An 18,153-nucleotide genomic window follows, 5' to 3' on the forward strand; every position below is an offset into this window, starting at 1 on the left:
GCTCCTGAGAAGAAAACAAGCGAATGCCTAAAGAGTCTGAACTACAACACTCAGCCCCCCAGAGCCTGGTTTGTATATAGAAACCACACTCCTTACATTTGTGTATCTCCTCAGGCTTAAATGCCCAACACTGATTCTCACCATTCTCCTATATAGAATGATTAGAATATTTTTTACACAAGATTATTTGACCAGCTATAAGGACTGAGTGGAAAGCAAGCAAATATTTTTTGACCATTTTCACAGATGAGTTTCATTAAAAAAAAAAGTCAAAAATTTTCCAAACAGCTCTAATTATATATGTAGAACAATTAATATATCATTGTACTTTTCATCAGTAGATCTCACAGTGCTTTACAAAAGAGGCATCATTATCTCCATTATACAGATGGGGAAACTGAGGCACAGAGTGGTGACATGACTTGACCATAGTTACCCAGCAGGTCAGTGGCAAAACTAGAACTAGAACCCAGTCACCTCAGTCTCAGTCCAGAGTGTTATCTACTTGGACACACTGTCACTCCAAAACACATGCCAGGCCCTCATGGGTTTCTATAGATACTGACACACAACTTCCCTGCATCAAAACACCTACTTGTGTGACTCTTAACAATTCTGCCCTTAGAATATGCTAGACTCCCTGTGCATACATACTTGCATATAAACCTAACTGCAGATTCAGTATTTAGTGCTTTGAAACCGAGTAATTAGGTCTCTGAAACCTAGGCTGGACAGGTCACTTGTTAGCTATGTGTGTTGCACCATTGTTATATTGCACTCAGACATTAAGGTGATGGATACTAGTACAACCCCCGCTTAAGCAATGTTTACAGCATCCTGTATGCACATGGGGTAAGCCAGTGCTCATGGGAGCAGCTGTTTTTCTTGTTTAATATAAGCGTTCTGTTATGGAATAACAGGTACTTGGTGATTCCTAAACATACAACTGCCCTTTAAAGCATTTGGTAGGGAACATTCCTGCACTGGCCACGGGAGAAGAACTCAAGGGGGCCTCAAGTCTTTTCCATCTCCGGTATCTGTAGTTCGAAGATCTCATGAGGGCCCTGGTTTGAGTCTCGCATGAAATATTACAAGCAGACAGGCTACTCCACCAACTGGCCATAGTGTCTAGGTGCCAGTTGGTATGTGCAATAATCTCCTTCACCCCTTTTCCCTGCCACATCTATGGATGCTGCCTGTACAGAATCTCACAGTACATTGGCATAGCCAGAATAGAGTTCATGAGACTTTTCAACAGACACTGCAAATCAGCAATACAGTGCACAGTAGGGGAATAAAAGTGACCAGCCTTAGTGTCTTGGGCTGTCTATCAATAGATAGGGAGGGTTACTTCTAAGCAGGCTGGTCAGACACCAATCACTAGCTTTATTATCTGAATGGCATTGGAAGCCTTTTCTTCTAGAGAGACAGCTGTGATTCCAAGGGTGTTAGTGGGGCACCCAACTGGAGCCAATGCCAGGAACTTGCCAGGAGCTCAAGGATGGCACCAAAATTGAAAGGAGCCTATGGCAGTCCCCTCACCTTTACCAGGAGAGAGGAGGGTGGTCTTGTGGACAAAGCACACAACTGGGACTCAGGAGCTCTCTGGTCAGCGCCCTGCTCTGCCACTGACTTCCTATGTGACTTTGGGCAGGTCATTTAATCTCTCTGTGCCTCGGTTTCCCAAGTGTAAAAGCGGGTTAATAATATTTCTTTTGTCTTGTCTATTTAGGTTGTTAGCTCTTTGAGGAAGGGGCTGTCTCTCAGTGTGTGTGTGTGTGTGTGTGCAGTATCCTGCACTATGGGCCCCTGATCTCAGCTCTAGGGGCTCCTGGAATACAAATCAATAATAACAGCATGCAGGTGCAGGAGACCACGGCTAGCCGTAGGGTTTTAGGGAGGGAAGCAAGCTGGTTCTTTGAACTCCCCCAAACTGAAAGACTCATTCCAATTGAGGGGCCCACCTTCCCCTGCCCTCTGAACAACGGATGGACTCATTCCCCCTTCACCCTCACCACAGTGATGACATCTTGCTCCAGCTCTGCAATTTCACCTTCATTTGCACCCTGATAAGCGCAGTGAGACACAGCAACCACTAGATGCCCCCCCAAGGCAGTCTTTGGCGTTAAGAACAGACTGGAGCTGATGAGCCAAGTCATCTCCCCCGCCCCCCCCCCCACCGAGTTTACCGGGTAAAGGAAGGCTCGTGACTGAGTTGTTCCCGATTCACAGAAGCACTAGATACACTAGGGGTGACTGAGCTGGCCCAGGGACGTGCCTGAGTCAGAACTGACCCTGGCCGGAGCCAAACAAGCCTGGTTACCGTGTCTCCCCAATATTATTCTTCGTTATTATCATTTCATGGTATGGTTGCTGCCTTTGCTCACCCTTAGTCTGGTCAGCGCTACAGCCACAATCTGTCTCGCCTGCATGGAACTAGACAGAAGAGACACGAGGCAGAAGCACAGAGAGAGAGGTGTAAAAAAGTGTAAAAAGGGTTGAGTGTAGCCAGAGAGAAGTAACAATAATTCCTAGCTGTTATATAGCACACTTTTTATCCATAGATCTCACAGCCCTTTACAAAGGCAGTCAACAGCATTATCCCCATTTTACAGGTAGGGAAACTGAGGCACGGACCCGAGACATGACTTGCTCAAGGTCACCCAGCAGCGCCAGTTAAACCTATGTTTGCTGGGTCCTAGTCCAGTGCTCGCTCTGCTAGGCCACAGGTGCACTAGGTGCAGGGGCAAACGGAGCGCTGCAAGGAGGAACCTACCATCAGCAGAGTGGAGGAGGAAACTTAGACTGGGGTTTAGGTTCTGTAGTTTCAGTTAACAAGGCAGGGCTTTAACTGGGAGTAGACCCAGTGTCTGCTATGTTAGAAACAGGGGCTGGGATGCCACCATCTTACAGAGAGATGATCCTGAAAAGTGAACAGGATTGTGAGATTACTAAACCCTGTGCAGAAGCTGGGACGGCTCTTCAGCAACCTGATGGGATAAACTAAACCATGGGGTTATGGGCAAGATACAGGCTGACTTCATCCCCCAGTAAGTGTGTGTGTGGGGGGAGAGAGATCCTTGAATCCCCTCCCTTCAGGAGGGAGTAGACAGGGAGCAGTTCTTGATGAGGTTGGGGGCAACTCAGAGAGGGCACAGATGGTTGGAAGGGGGGTGAAGAAGCCACTGTAATCTAGGCCTAAAGTGAGGCCAGTAAAGGGCGGGGCAATTGGAAATGCCCCAGATGCATAATAGAGGGGCGGGAGCCCAGGGTGATATGAATAGATGTGACACAGTGGAAGCAGACAGTTCAATAAGCAGGTGCTCAAGGCCTAGCATTCTTAAACCGAGATGCCATGAATAAGACCATACCAATGTGGGACAGATAAGGGGGTGCAAAGGAGTCCTATATACTGAAGGGAGAAGCAGAAAGAGTGGGAAAGATCCCTGACTCAGGTGGAGAATGGGGAAGGAGATTGACATAGAGAAGATCTGGCAGGTTACCACACAGGCACTGGAGTCACACAGATGGCAAGGGAGAATTTAGGAACTGCAAGGACTGCACACACTGGCCCCAGAGTAAGCTAACTAAACTGCTTGCCTTATTGTTTATAAAGGCCTTGTCTCTGCTTGGGAATATCCCTGATACAGCAATCGATGTAGCTGCTGGCTGGTTAGCTTCAGTGCTAACCCCTAAGTGTACATCTACACTGCAAAGAAAACCCACAGCACTGAGTCTCAGCTCCTGGGTCGATTGACTCAGGCTCGCAGGTTCAGGCAGTGGGGCTAAAAATAGCAGCATAGATGTTCGGGCTTGGGTTGAAGCCTGGGGAATGAGACCCTCTGTGGGTTGGGGAACCCAGGTTCCAGTGCAAACCCCAATGTCTACATTGCTACCTTTAGCTTTGCAGCCCAAGTCAACTGACCTGGGCTCTGAGACTCAGTAGACAGGGGCAAGCTGGGGCTTGCAGTGATTGAGTTAATCAAGGTTCAACCCTAACTCCCAATTAGCTCTGGTGGTGCAAACCTCTATTTGCTTTTGTCTACATGTAGGGGTCAGCATCAGGAAAATGGTCAGCTACTCCACTTGCTGGCCGCTAACTACTGAACCAGGCCTACTCCCAAATGTAGACAAGGATAAGGAGGGAAGGTGAGAGACAGAGCTGCTGCTGCAACTGGACTGAAGTTCACTGAAGGAAGGAGAAAACTCTGGAGGAAAACTATGCAGTCAAGAAATGAGAACTGAAGACTGAGCAGTTGCTGTGGGGTCCATTCCAGAACCCTCGAGGCAATGGACAAAGAAACAGGGGAAATTTTAGTGGATGCTTTTAAAATAACATTTCTGGAAGCCAACTGGACAAAGTGATAAACACACATCTATCCAGGTGTCTGCTGATGGGGAAGATGCAGGAGGGACTGATAGTAATAACTTCCCATTTCTATAGCACCTTTCATCCTGAAAGTGTAAAGTGCTTTATTACAAACTAGGACCCTCAGGTATATGGCTGGAACTTCCACTGCTTTCAAGAGGAAAACATTCCACCCACCACTGAAATGCAGCCATCTCTGGAATGGGATGCAGCGGGGTGACTGATCAGGGGAACACCTGGCTACTTTGTATTTGGATTGCAAAGTGTCAGCAGGGATTTCCCCACAGGGTGATCACACCACCATGCCAGGTAATCAATGTTTCTAACATTAGCACTTGGACAGAATTATGGATGAGCCAGGCCACTCCCCTACCCTGGGGATCCTGGAGGTGCCTTTATGATCTGCCAGCTAAACGTCAGGAGGCAGGTTAAAATGTGCACAACAAGGCTACCCTAGGGGAGAGTGTGGGCTCCCTTCCCACTCCTCTCATGGCTGGGCAATGCTGCAGTGGCAAAGGAGCAGCAGGACCGTACAGCTCAGCACGTGGTGGGGGAAGCAGCATCTCACCCCTAAGATCTGTTTGATTCTCGTCAGCCCTTTGTTTCCTCCTGTGACATTTGTTCGCTTGCTTGTTGACAATTCAGACATTAATCTCCCCCCGTCCGGTGTCCTGGACAGATTCATTTTTATCACAGTTCCGTTAGTGCCAGGTTGAGCCGGCTGGAGCCTCGGAGGGCCCCTGCACAGGCTCTTGGCAGTGGCCTCACAGCCTCTGCTGGCATCAGCAGCCTCCGTTATCCCCCCCGCCCTCCCTCAGGCAGGCCTGAGCTCCTTACCACATCAGGATACAGAACAGTGCATGAATTCCGGCCTCACTTATTTCAGAGCTCTGGTCAACCGCAAGCACCGTGTGTTTCACAAACGCATCACTACAGTGTGGGGAGGGCTGGGGTCTGGGCACTGGCACTCAACGGATGCTAAGAGGCAGTAACTACCGAGTGGATTCAAACAAACAAGTTCCCCTGCCTTGTCAAACTGGCCCAGCACGGGGACTCTGACACAATCCTAGCCAGGCCTTTCCAGGCCAGCAGCCCCTGGGGCTGAACTGCCAGAGAGTGTGTGGTGTATTGAATGTCCCCAGTTCTCAGGGTGAGTTGCAGCACTTTGGATCTCAGCTTGATGATGGGATGTATGTAACCTGGTAAAAGACAGTCCAAATCTGTGCTCATTTAACTACAGGTGTTATTTTGCACCAGTTTAGTGAAACTGGTGCAGCTTTGTGTGTGGACACTCTTCTAGTGGTTTAAAGCGGATGTAGAGCAGTTTGGTGCTTCGGTAAATGTGCAGGTGCAAACTAAACCAGTATAACTAGTTTTAAACTGATATGAGAGAGTCCACGAACAGAAGTTGCACAAGTTTCACTGAACTGATTGAAGTTAAACCAGTGCAACTTGTGCATGTAGATAAGCCCTCGGCTGCAGCCTGCCAGTTAGGGGGCACGTGCTATTAGCTGTGTACTGCCTTCTACCAGGTGGCTTTGTAAACAGGGAAGTGAATTTGTCCAGCTTGTGAAATGGTTCCCCCTCTGGTGCCCTGACTGACTGTGTGTTCATATCCTCACCATACCTGGTACAGTAGCCATAGAATTGTTGTCTCTTTCACTGCGTTGGGAATAGTCTCGCCCTACTGGGTACTGTAGCCTTGTTACAGCTGGCTGTATCACCAGGCTGGCACAACCTACCCTTTGTATTTAGGGGCACTGCTTCTTCTACAGGCCAGATAAATGCCATTTGGGCGGCATTTTGTGTGGGATGAGAGCGCCATCCAGTGGCTGGTTACCCATATGTATTCCACCAAATCCTTTTGGAAATCTGGTGATCACATGATAAGCCAGGTGATTCCTGCACAATGACTGCAGTGCTGTAGGGCGAGCAGCAGATTCATAAGATACAACATGAGAGAGGAAATGTCTGCAGAGCAAACCCCACAGCACAGTAAGGTGGAACACACTGCCATGTGGCCTGGGCATGGTCCCAGAGGGGGTCTGCTGCCCTGTGCATCCTCGCCATGAGACAGCACTGAAGTAACGCATGCTGTACCGCTGTCCCAGGATGGCCAAAGCTGTTGTAAATGTCCTCTGTGGCCCATAATGAAGAGCCAAGTGCTTCATGAGCATAGTGGCACTGGCTCCTTGGTCTGTCCTAGTGCAGCAGAGGGCAGGAGGAAGGAGGGGACCAAGTTGCTGAATTTGAATCATGGAAGGACACTGCCGTGAAATCATGGCAGAGGGTCTTGGGTGCCTCTCCTCTAGCTGCTCACACCCTAGGGTTGTTCCTGCATATCCCCTGTGTGTCTGCCGGGCAGGGATTTCCATTCTGTTACAGCACAGTTACGCTCTGTAAGGCACTTCTGTGAAAGGGGGATTGTGAACTTCCTGCCACTCTCTTCCACTGGGCCAGAAGCAGTGAGGTGTGTGTGGGGGGGAGATAAATAAGTGCAGTATCTGCTCAGATGATCTTACCAGATCTAATGGGCTCAGTTTTTCTGTTGATGCTGCAAACAACCCTCCAGCCTCCCTCAGGATCCACAACTCCTGCTGGGTCCTTTCTGCCTCCGACACCATGGCTGCTAGGAAAGGCTCTGCAGCTGGAACCAAGCAGGCCATTTGCTCAGGGAAGCTGAATGGGCCCCAGCTAACTTTCCTGCAGCTGCAGCTGGTCCAGCAGGGCTAACGGGCATAGGCGCTTGTTTGCAGTAAGCAGTAAAGTCAGCCAATTATTACATGTCTTACGGCAGTGCCCAGAGACCCCAGTGAGGATCAGGGCTCCATTGTGTTGGGCACTGCTCAGACACCTAGTGAGAGATACTCCGGGTTACAGTCCAAATAGACAAGGGCTGGGAGAAGGGGAATATCATCCCCACTTTACCCATGGGGATCAGAGGCACCTATGGAATATGTGACTAGCCCAAGGTCACACAGGAAACCTATGGCAGAGCCAGGAATTGAACCCAGCTCTCCGCCTTAACCACAAGCCCATCCTTCCTCCCTTCCTCAGTGCAACGCACAGGGCCAGTGCCACGGGTTGAGTAAGGAAAAGTCATGTTTACATAACTGCTCTTCTTTTAACAGCAGACATGGCTACTGGCTGCACCCAGACCCTGACACGGAGTCACCCGGACAGACCAGCTTATAAAACTAAGCACAGACTTCGACTTGCCTTGTGGCCGTGGCTGCAATTGACGGGTTGCAGGCTGAGTTGCCAAGCAATAATACCTGCTGAGAGGGATCCAGGGGTCCCACTGTGCGAAGAGGTATCAGGAGATGGAGGGGACAGCAGAGGTCGCTGAGAGATGGTTCTGCTCCTGGGACACGATCTGTCTGTTGTCTGGTCAGCTTCTTCTCTTTGAGGTACTGTTATCTCTCTGTGATTGGGGGAGGGGGTCTTCATCAGCCTAATCCTGCCAAGTATCTTTTGCTGGAACCTGGAAAAACAACAATAAAAGCCCTTAATCACCTAATCCCCCTGGTTTGGGAGGAGTGGCCCCTGCTTTGATATCGTCCCTGTCTCAGCTCATCCATGGGGGAAGGGAGGGAGCCGTCATCCTCACTGTCAGGTCCTGACAACCTCAGCGAGTGTCTGGAGCGGTCTGTCACCACCCTCCCTGTGCGTACAAAGGACTCCTCCAGGCCCAGGGTGATGCACAGCCCTCTGGACCCCGCCACTGCATGCCAGGGGACTCCCTTTCCACCCTGCTCCCTGGACGAGTCCACCAGTCCCTGGGCTAGTGTCTGGCCTCCACCTCTGCAGCAGCAGCAAACTGAGTGTGAGAGGAAAGGCCCACAGGAAGGCCTGAGCCCAGCAGAGAGAGAGACCCGAATGTCAGAGTCCAGATCCTGCTGTGCCACCCAGGTGCTGGGAACTCCTTAGAGCCAGACTCTGAAGGGTTTAGAACCAAGCTCCACTGATTATGTCTGGATGGCACAGGAATCTATGGGCACTGAATAAACCTCCCAAGTCCCAGCTCAGCCCACCGGGGCTTGGTGTAAAACCTGGGCTGATTCTCTGGGTGGTTGTTCTAGCATCCTGGTCAGGAAAGTGGAGGGGACATCCCCAGGACATTACAGAGCTGTACTTCCCTGCCGTTTGGAGAAGGAGCATGTCACTCCCTAGGCATTGCTGCCAGGTTCTGGGTGCACTTCTGTGGTGGGGGATTCACTGAGTCCCAAATGCAATCCCATACATGCGGAGAGATTTCCTCCCAGCCACTTGCTGCGATCAGTGCATGCCTGAGGTCTGCATGCCATTATTTTAGCACTAAGCACCATAGAAAAGCACCCGGCCACAGAATTTGGCATGTCTTCTCTCTCTCTCTTGGAGGAATTCACCCTGCATTGCTGTCCTTTTGCACAGGCTGCACCAATAGAGAGGGGCCATAAACATCCCCCAGCCCAGGCAATACCCTGTATCCAGCATTTGCCTTCCCTGTCCAGAAGCCAGGGATGGAAGGAGCATGACCCTGCACCCTGGCTATTCCATGGCTGCATGAGGAACCAAGAGCCCAGCTGACCCAGCAATCCCAGAATCAGGGAGGCACAAGCACTGATCTTCCATCCCTGTGCCGATCCTACTGTCCGCACCGGGGTGAATGAACGTGGCCCCTGTCTTTCCCACCCCTCTCTGGTTTGCTCTCACGGTCTGCATCTCTCTCCAGTGCAGTCCGACGCCCGCCTGCGTATAGTTTCTAATCTGGGTCTCCCTTTCCGCTCTCGAATAGGAGATTTATATCTCGAGTGGAAAGACCTCAGTGCTTCCTCTATTGTCCTCATGAGTGAAGGCAGCACCCAGCCCAGCAGCCTAATTTACAGCCCCGCCTGCAGGCAGAAATCACGCCAGCTGGACTCGAGCCCAGCCACGAGGCAGCAGAGCAGCGGCGGTTTGAGCGCCATGTGAACCTGGCGCCTTGCTACCCTCTTTCAGAGTTGTCAGAGAGCCTCCCTCTTCCGGTACCTCTTCAGAGTGGGGAGAGGCCAGGGGATGATGCTCCCAACATGAAAGCAGGACTTGTGCCATCTGGGACCCTTGTGGGGCTGCACCGTGAACGCCCACAGCAGGTACAGCATGGACAGGGGCAGGGCAGACTTACGCCATGGCAACATGCCTCAGCCCTTCCCTGGGGCGAGAGGGGAGTTCAGTCTCCATGGCTCATGCAGCCCTTGGCTTTTCTGCTCAGGCTCCCACTGAGGCAGGGCCAGATTAAGACCTTTAGAGGCCCTAAGCACTGAAAAGATTATGGTGCCCCCGCCCCATATGTAATTCAAAATAAAAACAATACTATACCGTAAAATACAATTTTATTTCTCGAAATGACACAAAACTTATATGTATGTTGAAATTAAAATAGCTTCTTTCTAGATTTTCTGATTGCAAAATTCTGGATAAGCTGACTTGACAAAGCATGTCCACTTCTATACACAATAGGGAAAGTGAATCAAGTCTGTCCTGACACGTTGTTCTCTGATGGTTTTTTATTCTTTTCAGCTGAGAAAAAGAGCGTTCTACGGAGCAGTCAGTAATCATCAATGTTAGAAAAATACATAGTACGATCTCTACATTTGGAAATACACATTGTATTCCATCTTTCAATATTGTGTCATGAAGATCAATGTGACTGAATTTCATTTTTCCTGTTTTATTAAACTTTGTGAGCATATAACAGTGGAACTGCTGTATTTCTCCACAGAGATTCATGTTCAAGTCAACAGGGTATGAGTCAACTAGCTTTTGGGAACCTTGTGAATATTGTTCCTCAGATAAGTCCATATCATTTAGAAAAGAAAATCTACTTGATACTTCTTTGTATACTTCACCTCTTCTCTTCATATGAGCTCCAACTGTATCAGTTATAGCATAGTCAGTAGATACACAAAATTTGTCTCTAGGATTCAGTGCTGTTTCTGTTTCATTGCCATCATTTGCTTGTTTATTCCTGATTCGCTTGCGGGACTGGGCTTCTTTGTAGTTAGTATCAGGCAAGATATCTTTTGATATGTCTTCAAATCTTTCGAAATCATTCCTCAAAGTGTGTAAGTGGTCTGCTAATGATTGACAGATGTCTGCACATGTTTTCAAATCCAATTCTTTTTCTTGGAGAGCTTGACTTGTGTGGTAAAAGTGTAAAATTTCATTCCACATGGTCAACATGAATACAAACTCTAGTTCTTGCAGCTTGTTTGCAATGTTTTCTCCCCTTTGTGATTGGTCTTCAGCTATACTTTCTAATGCATCCACAATCAGTGCAGGACTCCAGAATTGCACTTGTTGCCACTGCATGTGCCTCCCAGCGAGTATTAGAAAGAGATTTCAACACACGATCATTGCCCAAATATGTTTTAAGAACTGCCCATTGGGGTGTTGATGCAGAGAAAAATGTATAAAGTAACTGGACTGTTAAGAAAAACCTTACTGCCACCGGACAACAATCAACAGCACTGCAGCCAACAAGACTGAGAGAGTGTGCAGCACATGGTATGAATATGGCATATTTGTCCTGTTCTAAAAGCTTCTTCTTTCTTTTCTTTTTGTTTCTTTTCTCCCACCAGTTTATGTTTCTGTGTTCCACTTGGTTAGGTTTCATCCTGCCCCTTATCTCAATTATTTGAACTTAAAAAAAAAAAGAAAATTACACAACGTATACTGTGTGTGTATATATATATATATATATAAAAGAGAGAAAAAACAAATCAAGTACATATAACTCAGAAGAATATATCAATAATAAAACAAATTTATTGCAATACATGACAGGATCTGATTTCGTCACATTATTTTGATCTATGTTAGTAGGACGCCCCCCTGGTTTAGGTGGGGATAAGTGATAAAAAGAGAACAGAAAAACAGGGGAAGAGTGTGTAGTGGAGTGTAAGGAAGTCTAACAAAGTTCTGATTTTTCCCATGATGACTACTTCGATGCTTTTTTTGAAATATCAGATTTCTTCAAAAAAAAAATCTCATTTTTTTGGTGCCCCCTGCTTTGCTGGTGCCCTAACCACATGCTTAGTCTGCCTGTTGGGTAATCCAGCCCTGCACTGAGGGGCCATTAATGCTGACCGGAGTGATCCCTGATTCGCCACGAAGAGCAGGTGAATGGCTGATGCCTGGGTGCTGGGCTTGACCTGAAAGTCTTGGCAGCCACAGGGATGGGCACTTTCACAAGGGGAGGAGAGCTAGGGTGCCCTCACAAGCAGCCACGGGGCTGGGGGCCTGCAGGGCATTCTCAGTGGGTGGAGGCCCTCAGCTCTGGATTCACTTCTCCCATTGGTCTGACACAACCCAAGTTCAGTGAATTTCAGGCCATGGCATAAGGCTCACATACTTCTGTTTGAGGGAATCTGTGACCATCTAGACCCCCTTGTACTTATCCAGTCCCGGCAACCATAGTCTCTGACGGCGTCACACCTTGAATGTATTTATCCTCACATCACCCATCATTCCAACGTATAGATGGGGAGACCTGAACCACAGTGGACCTGGGAATCCAACCCAGGTCTCCCAAGCCCTGGGGGAGTGCCTTAGCTACTGGACCAGTCTTCCTCTCCCACAGGGGGAGGTAGGGAGATCTTTTGGGACTGACCTGTGCCAGGTTGTTATTTAGCGATGGGATGTTTGTTTGAATTGTTGCTGTTATGCCCAGAGATGATGATGCCACCAAATGGCCATCAGTTGGGAATGACTTTTGGTCACTATCAGCTGGGCCTGCTTTTGCCTGCAGCACCAGATCCCTGGGTTGGAGATGACAAGTACCTTATTCCATTACCAATCCAATGGACCAAGCAGCCAGTCCACCCCACAAGAAACAGTCACAGCTCACTGTTAAAGAGGTGCTAGTGGCTCCCATGGGCAACACAGACCCATGGGGTCTGAAGCTTGGCAGCTTGGAGCCAAACGTTCAGACTCTTCTCCCGATCTATTTAGGCTGAAAATCTGCCAAGGTTGGGCTTTGTGGTGAGATTCTCAGCTCTTCCTCATGCTGTCCGGGCCCATACAAGAAGAGTGTCTCTTGTTCAGCACCAAGATTGGAAATACTTTCCGCACTGCTGGCAGCCACTTGACTCAGTATGAAACACTGCGTGAAGGGATGTCCTTGCATGTAAGTGGAAGGGAGACATTGTCCTGGGGTGACATCTGCTTGTGCACCTCAGTGCCATCGCAGAAGGAGGATGCTGCCCCCCAAGAGAGCCCCATGCAGGACGACACCTGTTCCCCATTCATTCTCCTTCCATTCTCTTCTCTATTGCTTCATCCAAGCCAAAGCCTCAGTGGATCCGAGAGCAAGGCCGCCCTGGAGCAGAGAGGGGAGTGGAAGTCAGGGTCCAGAGGAGAGAAGCAGGTGGATCAGAAAGATCAGAGTTTGACTCCACCTGGCACCTCCAGTGCAGAGAGCATCACAGCAGCAAATGTGCCCAGGCTTTAAAATGCAGGTGTTACCATGCAGAGAGGGAGTGAGGATTGGGGGCTTTGATAATGCTACCCTGAGCCTGGGGAAGGAGTTACTGACCCTTCAGCTCCAGGTAGACTGCTGCTCGCCCCCTTCCCCCACCCCAAAAGAAAAAGCCTGCTGGATAGTCTGTAGGCTGTAACACAAACAGGAAACTTGGCCAGGACCCAGCCCTTCCGAGCAGGGAGAGGAAAGAGACAAGCTTTGTTTCAGAAAGGTCCTCAGTTAGGACACGCTGGCAGCCTGCACAGGGACATATGGGGTGTGGTTATGGGCACTGAGCATCACTGAGTTCCCAGGCCTTCATCTACCCTATGCAGATACCTAGAAGGCTGCACAAAGGTGATAAAATCCCCTTGTTTTCCTGGCCCCTCTGCACAGTCCCACATTACACCCCGTCCCACCTCACAGGGTCCTGGAGCCCAGGCCTGAGCCTGAGCCCGAGCATCTGCACCACAATTAAACAGCCCCTTAGCCTGAGACCCTTAGCCTGAGTTAGCTGGCATGGGCCAGCCGCAGGTTTTTAATGCAGTATAGACATACCCTCTGTGTAGGGTGACCTGGTGTCTAGTTTTTGACCAGAACATCCGATCGAAAAGGGACCCTGGTGGCTCTGGTCAGCACCACCTACCAGGCCGTTAAAGGTCCAGTCGGCGACGCTAAGGCAGGCTAGTCTCTACCTGTCCTGGCTGGCTCCGTGCTGCACCCCGGAAGCAGCCAGCAGGTCTGGCTCCTAGGTGGTGGGGCCATGGGGCTCCGTGCACTGCCTCGAGCATCAACTCCGCACTCCCATTGGCCAGGATGCCTGCGGGTGAGAGAGGCACGTGGAGCCTCCTGGTCCCCCCGCCTAGGATCTGGACCTGCTGGTTGTTTCCGGAGTGTGCTCAGCGTGGCATCAGGACAGGCAGCTAGCCTGCCTTAGCCCCCACACCCCCGGCTGCGCTGCTGACCGGGAGCCCGTGCCCCAACCCCGCGTCCCAACTCCTGCCCCAGTCCTGAGCCCCCACAAACCCGGAGCCCTCTCCTGCACCCCAAACCCCTCATCACCATCCCCACCCCGGAGCCTGCACTCCCAACCAGAGCCCTCACTCCCCTGCCCCCCAACCCCAGCCCTGAGCCCCCTCCTGCACCCCAAACCCCTCATCCCTGGCCCCATCCCAGAACCCCTAACCCCTGGACCCCAACCCCTGCCCCTGTCCAGAGCCCCCTCCCACACCCTGAGCCCCTCATCTCCAGTCCCACTCCAGAGCCCTCACCCCCTCCTGTACCCCAAACCCCTGCTTCAATCCACAGCCCCCTGCCGCACTCCGAATCCCTCGGCCACACCCCGCAGCCTGGAGCCCCTTCCTGCACCCCAAACCCCTCATCCGTGGCCCCACCCCGAGCCTACATCCCCAGCCCAAAGCCCTCACCCCCCTCTCACGCCCCAACCCCCTGCCTCAACCCACAGCCCCCTCCCCCACTCTGAATCCCTCGGCCTCATGCCCCAGCCTGGAGCCCCCTCCTGCACCCCACCCCGGAACCCACACCCCCAGTTAGAGCCCTCACCCCGTTGCACACCCCAAACCCCTGCCCCAGCCCAGTGAAAGTGAGTGATGGTAGGGAAGAACAAGCCACCGAAGGAGGGGGAATGTAGTGAGTGGGGGGGTGGGCCCTTGGGGAAGGGGCAGGGCTAGGGTGTTCGGTTTTGTGCGACTAGAAAGTTGGTAACCCTACCTCTGTGGCCTAGTGGCCAGCACTCCCCCTGGGTTTCTGGGCCCTAGGAGGGCTATGCGGAGTGAAAGCCAGCTCCCAGGGGAAGAAGCTTGATAGGCTAGCAGGGATGAAAGTGCTGTGGGGGCAGCAGAGGGGGAAAGAAAGCCTACCACCTACCAGATTAAGGCAATCTGAGGCTATGTGCACACTACAACACGGAGCTCTTGTGGGTCCACTGCCACTTCATGGTCCTGCCTGTCCTGTGGGTCCATTCCCCTCTCGAAATGGAGATTGCCTGAGGTCCCCCCAACACAGAGACCCTTGTCTCTCCCCCCAAGTAGCACCAAGGGGAGCTAGGGTGACCAGATGTCCCAATTTTATAGGGACAGTCCTGATATTTGGGGCTTTTTCTTATATAGGCTCCTACCCCCCACCCCCGTCTTGATTTTGCACACTTGCTGTCTGGTCAGCCTAGGGGGAGCACTACTTACCCCAGCAGAGGGAGTGTATCCATATGGGTGGGCCAGGCTCACTGCCCTTCTCTCCTCCTGCCCCACCCAGTGTCCCCCACTATACTGGGACTGGTGAGGCCCCCAGAGCAGTAGGTCTCAGAGTAACACCCTATCGATATGAACAGGGTAGTTCACCCCTCTCAGATATTGTTTAAGGCTCTCTGCAGCACTGGTTACACTTCATTCACATTGCCACACATTTCTTTGCAGCTATGAGGGCTACAAACTTTAACAAAAACAACCAACCAACCCCCTGAGATTCTGCTGTAATCCCCTGATTCCAGGAGCTGGGGCCCTACAGAAAGGCCTACAGGGCCTATGCTTCATCAGCCTCTTCCTTCTCAGGCCAATGATGGCTGGGAATGCTGCGGAAACAGCACGTGCAGCCCCAGGGAAGTGCTTCTTTGTTGCTCAACAGATAACCCTCCGGTCAATTACGGAGCAGCATAAATGGCCTGGAAAAAGACTGCCATCCAATCAGGTGGTTGTGATGTGGGACTTTTGGGGGTAGGAAGATAAGGAAAAGGAGGGTTCCTTAGGACTGACTGAGGTGAAAGAGACACCCTCCCCTCAAAAAAATATAGCAGGTTGCTCTCTCGCTCGCACTGGGCCTGAGTAACCAAGCATCAGTGGTCATGGTATAGACAACTGCTATGGATTCAGGAACATGTGGGGAGCAGTGAAAGACATAGAATCATAGAATATCAGAGTTGGAAGGGACCTCAGGAGGTCATCTAGTCCAACCCCCTGCTCAATGCAGGACCAATCCCCAACTAAACCACTCTCACAATTTTATTGCTAGTCTCGTGATGTTTGGTGTGTCTCTTAAAGCCCCAGCTCCTGGAGTCATGCGAATACATGAACATTTCAGCTTTCATGTTAAAAAAAAAAAATCGCAAGTTTCTAGCTCTCATGGTTGCTGAGAAAAGCCTGAAAATGTGACCCCCTACAGGTTAAAAAAACAGAAAACAAATGTAAAGACGTCAATATTATTTTGGAAAAAAAATCATGATTTTTAAGGCAATCTCATGCTACTTTGGGACCTGACTTGTGATTTTTGAACACTTGGCATTGGCAATAGGTATGCATAACCCTCCCCATGTGGCAGTGAAGAGCTGGACCTCACCAGGCCTTTCTGTTTGATGGGGCATACATTAAAGTCAACATCCAAATGCCCGACTGCAGAACACACAGAAGCCACTGTAGCATTGGATCCAAGGACAAGGATTCTTTGGGAGAGATGCCAGATCATTATTAGTTATTAATTTATTATTCATTATTATTATTATTAAACATTTATAGCAGCATCCAAGATGAACGTAGTAGAGGCTTTGCACGCACTGAAGGGGCAGTCCCTGCCCCGAGAACCTCACAGTCTAAAGACAGACAGACATTAGGGGAAATGGAACAACAATCCATCATTTATATACAAATGAATAGATGCACTGTCGGAAGTGGGTCTTTAAGAAGGATTTGAATATGGACAGAGTTGTTCAGTTCACTAGTGCATGCACGACTCTATACCACAAGGGGGCACAATTGGCTAATTTATTACAGCTATTATTCTTTCACCTAGTTCACCAGGCTCACATGCAGACAGCAAGGCAGCAAATAGCTGGCTGGCCGTTAGCCCCATGCAGAAGGTGCACTATTATTATTAATTATTTGTATTATTGTAGCACCTCAGTCATGGACCCCAGTCAATGGACCCCAATTGTGCGAGGTCCTGTACAAACACAGAATGACCAATCACTCAATAGCCATATAAAGTAACCAGTGTTAGAACCAAGAACAAGCTGAGTGTTTGCCTGGTCAGAAAAGGTTCCCGATATATTTATATTGGCAGCAGGGCATTTTTACACGTGTGTGTCTGTGCAGAGGTTGCACCATTTTAAGGGGGCAATTTAAATAGTAAACTTGGTTTTGCCGTCTACGTTTTATATATACCCTGTAAGGTTTATCACTCTCCCCTATGGTAAGGAACGTTCTATCCCACGTGACACCACCTCCTAGCTGATAGGCGGCTTGTTCTCTGGGGAAAAAAAAAAAGATAGCATGGCCAAGATTTTCCAAAATGGGCATTTAAAGTTAGCTTCCTAAGTCCATCTTAAGGTGCCTACATAAGTGGCCTGATTTTTCAAAAGCACTGAAGACTGAGCAGCTCCTGTTGGCTTCCAAGACTAAACTCTCCTTGCAACTAACCACCAAAAGTCAGTATTCAGGAGAAATGGTGTCATGTTGGATGAGAGGCCAAGCCATAAAATTCAGATGGGCAGCCAGCTCTGCTGATGTGAGGTTCAAGTGGGAGTCTGTTGCTAATGAGACAGTGAGGCTCACATGCTGCCTGCTCTCCCCTATGACCTTACCAATGAAATAACACAACACTAGATGCAAGACGAGCTGAATGTTGAGAACAGGAGTGGTGCTCACCTGAAGGATAACCTGGGCCACAGCACAATGCTGCCTGCAAATGAGGTCCCAAAAGCAACATTCACCATGAACAAGGTGGGGGAAGACTCTGTGGGATCACTCAGGAGATGCTGGAAAGGTTCCCTAGGGATCCCATGTTGGGCAGATGTTTCCCTAATTCTCCATGTAGATGCTACTGGTTTCCCACATCCACTGCAACCTTGAGCAGTCTTCATTCCCTTGACAGGTGGCTCTTCTGGCTTCAGGTATGGATGCTCTTTAAAACATTTTGAGGGAGTCAAGCTGAGGGCTTAAAGAAAGCTACAAAATTCAATACCAAGAAATAAGAAATCCCACAAGACCCAAGACCCCCAAATCAGGCACAAATCTTGCCCAGTACCTGAGAGATACCACTAGTCCCCTCAGCATGGCTGTAGAGCTGGCTGGAGGAGAAAAGATAATGGTGCCCATGCGTGTTCTGCATGAGAACTCCAACTCCCTAGCTTCAAAGCCCCACCAGAGCCAGGACAGATGGACGTGGACCGTCTGGGATGCTAGGTTTAAAGCAGGAACATTGGCAGGCCAGGGAGAAGGGATGGAGAGAGAGGACCTGAGGGTTTTATGACAGCATGAGAGCCTTGTTCGAACACAACTGTCTTGGATAAGTAACA

The 18,153-nt window shown here is 49.9% G+C and overlaps 2 long non-coding RNA genes across 2 annotated transcripts in view; one reads left to right on the forward strand and one right to left on the reverse strand.

The window, feature by feature from the left end:
- The first annotated feature begins 3,351 nt into the window (after positions 1-3,351).
- On the forward strand, positions 3,352-9,278 carry LOC120368836. The gene is made up of 4 exons (XR_005582808.1): positions 3,352-3,578; positions 4,053-4,678; positions 7,501-7,779; positions 9,147-9,278. It is a non-coding gene; the product is annotated as an uncharacterized LOC120368836 (long non-coding RNA).
- LOC120368837 overlaps positions 7,765-18,153 on the reverse strand; it is a 45,112-nt gene continuing 34,723 nt past the window's right edge. Inside the window, exon 3 of the long non-coding RNA XR_005582809.1 lies at positions 7,765-7,853. This is a non-coding gene — a long non-coding RNA (uncharacterized LOC120368837). The remainder of the gene's footprint in view (positions 7,854-18,153) is intronic.

Source organism: Mauremys reevesii, linkage group 7 (genome assembly GCF_016161935.1).
Source record: "Mauremys reevesii isolate NIE-2019 linkage group 7, ASM1616193v1, whole genome shotgun sequence".
NCBI lineage: Eukaryota > Metazoa > Chordata > Testudines > Geoemydidae > Mauremys > Mauremys reevesii.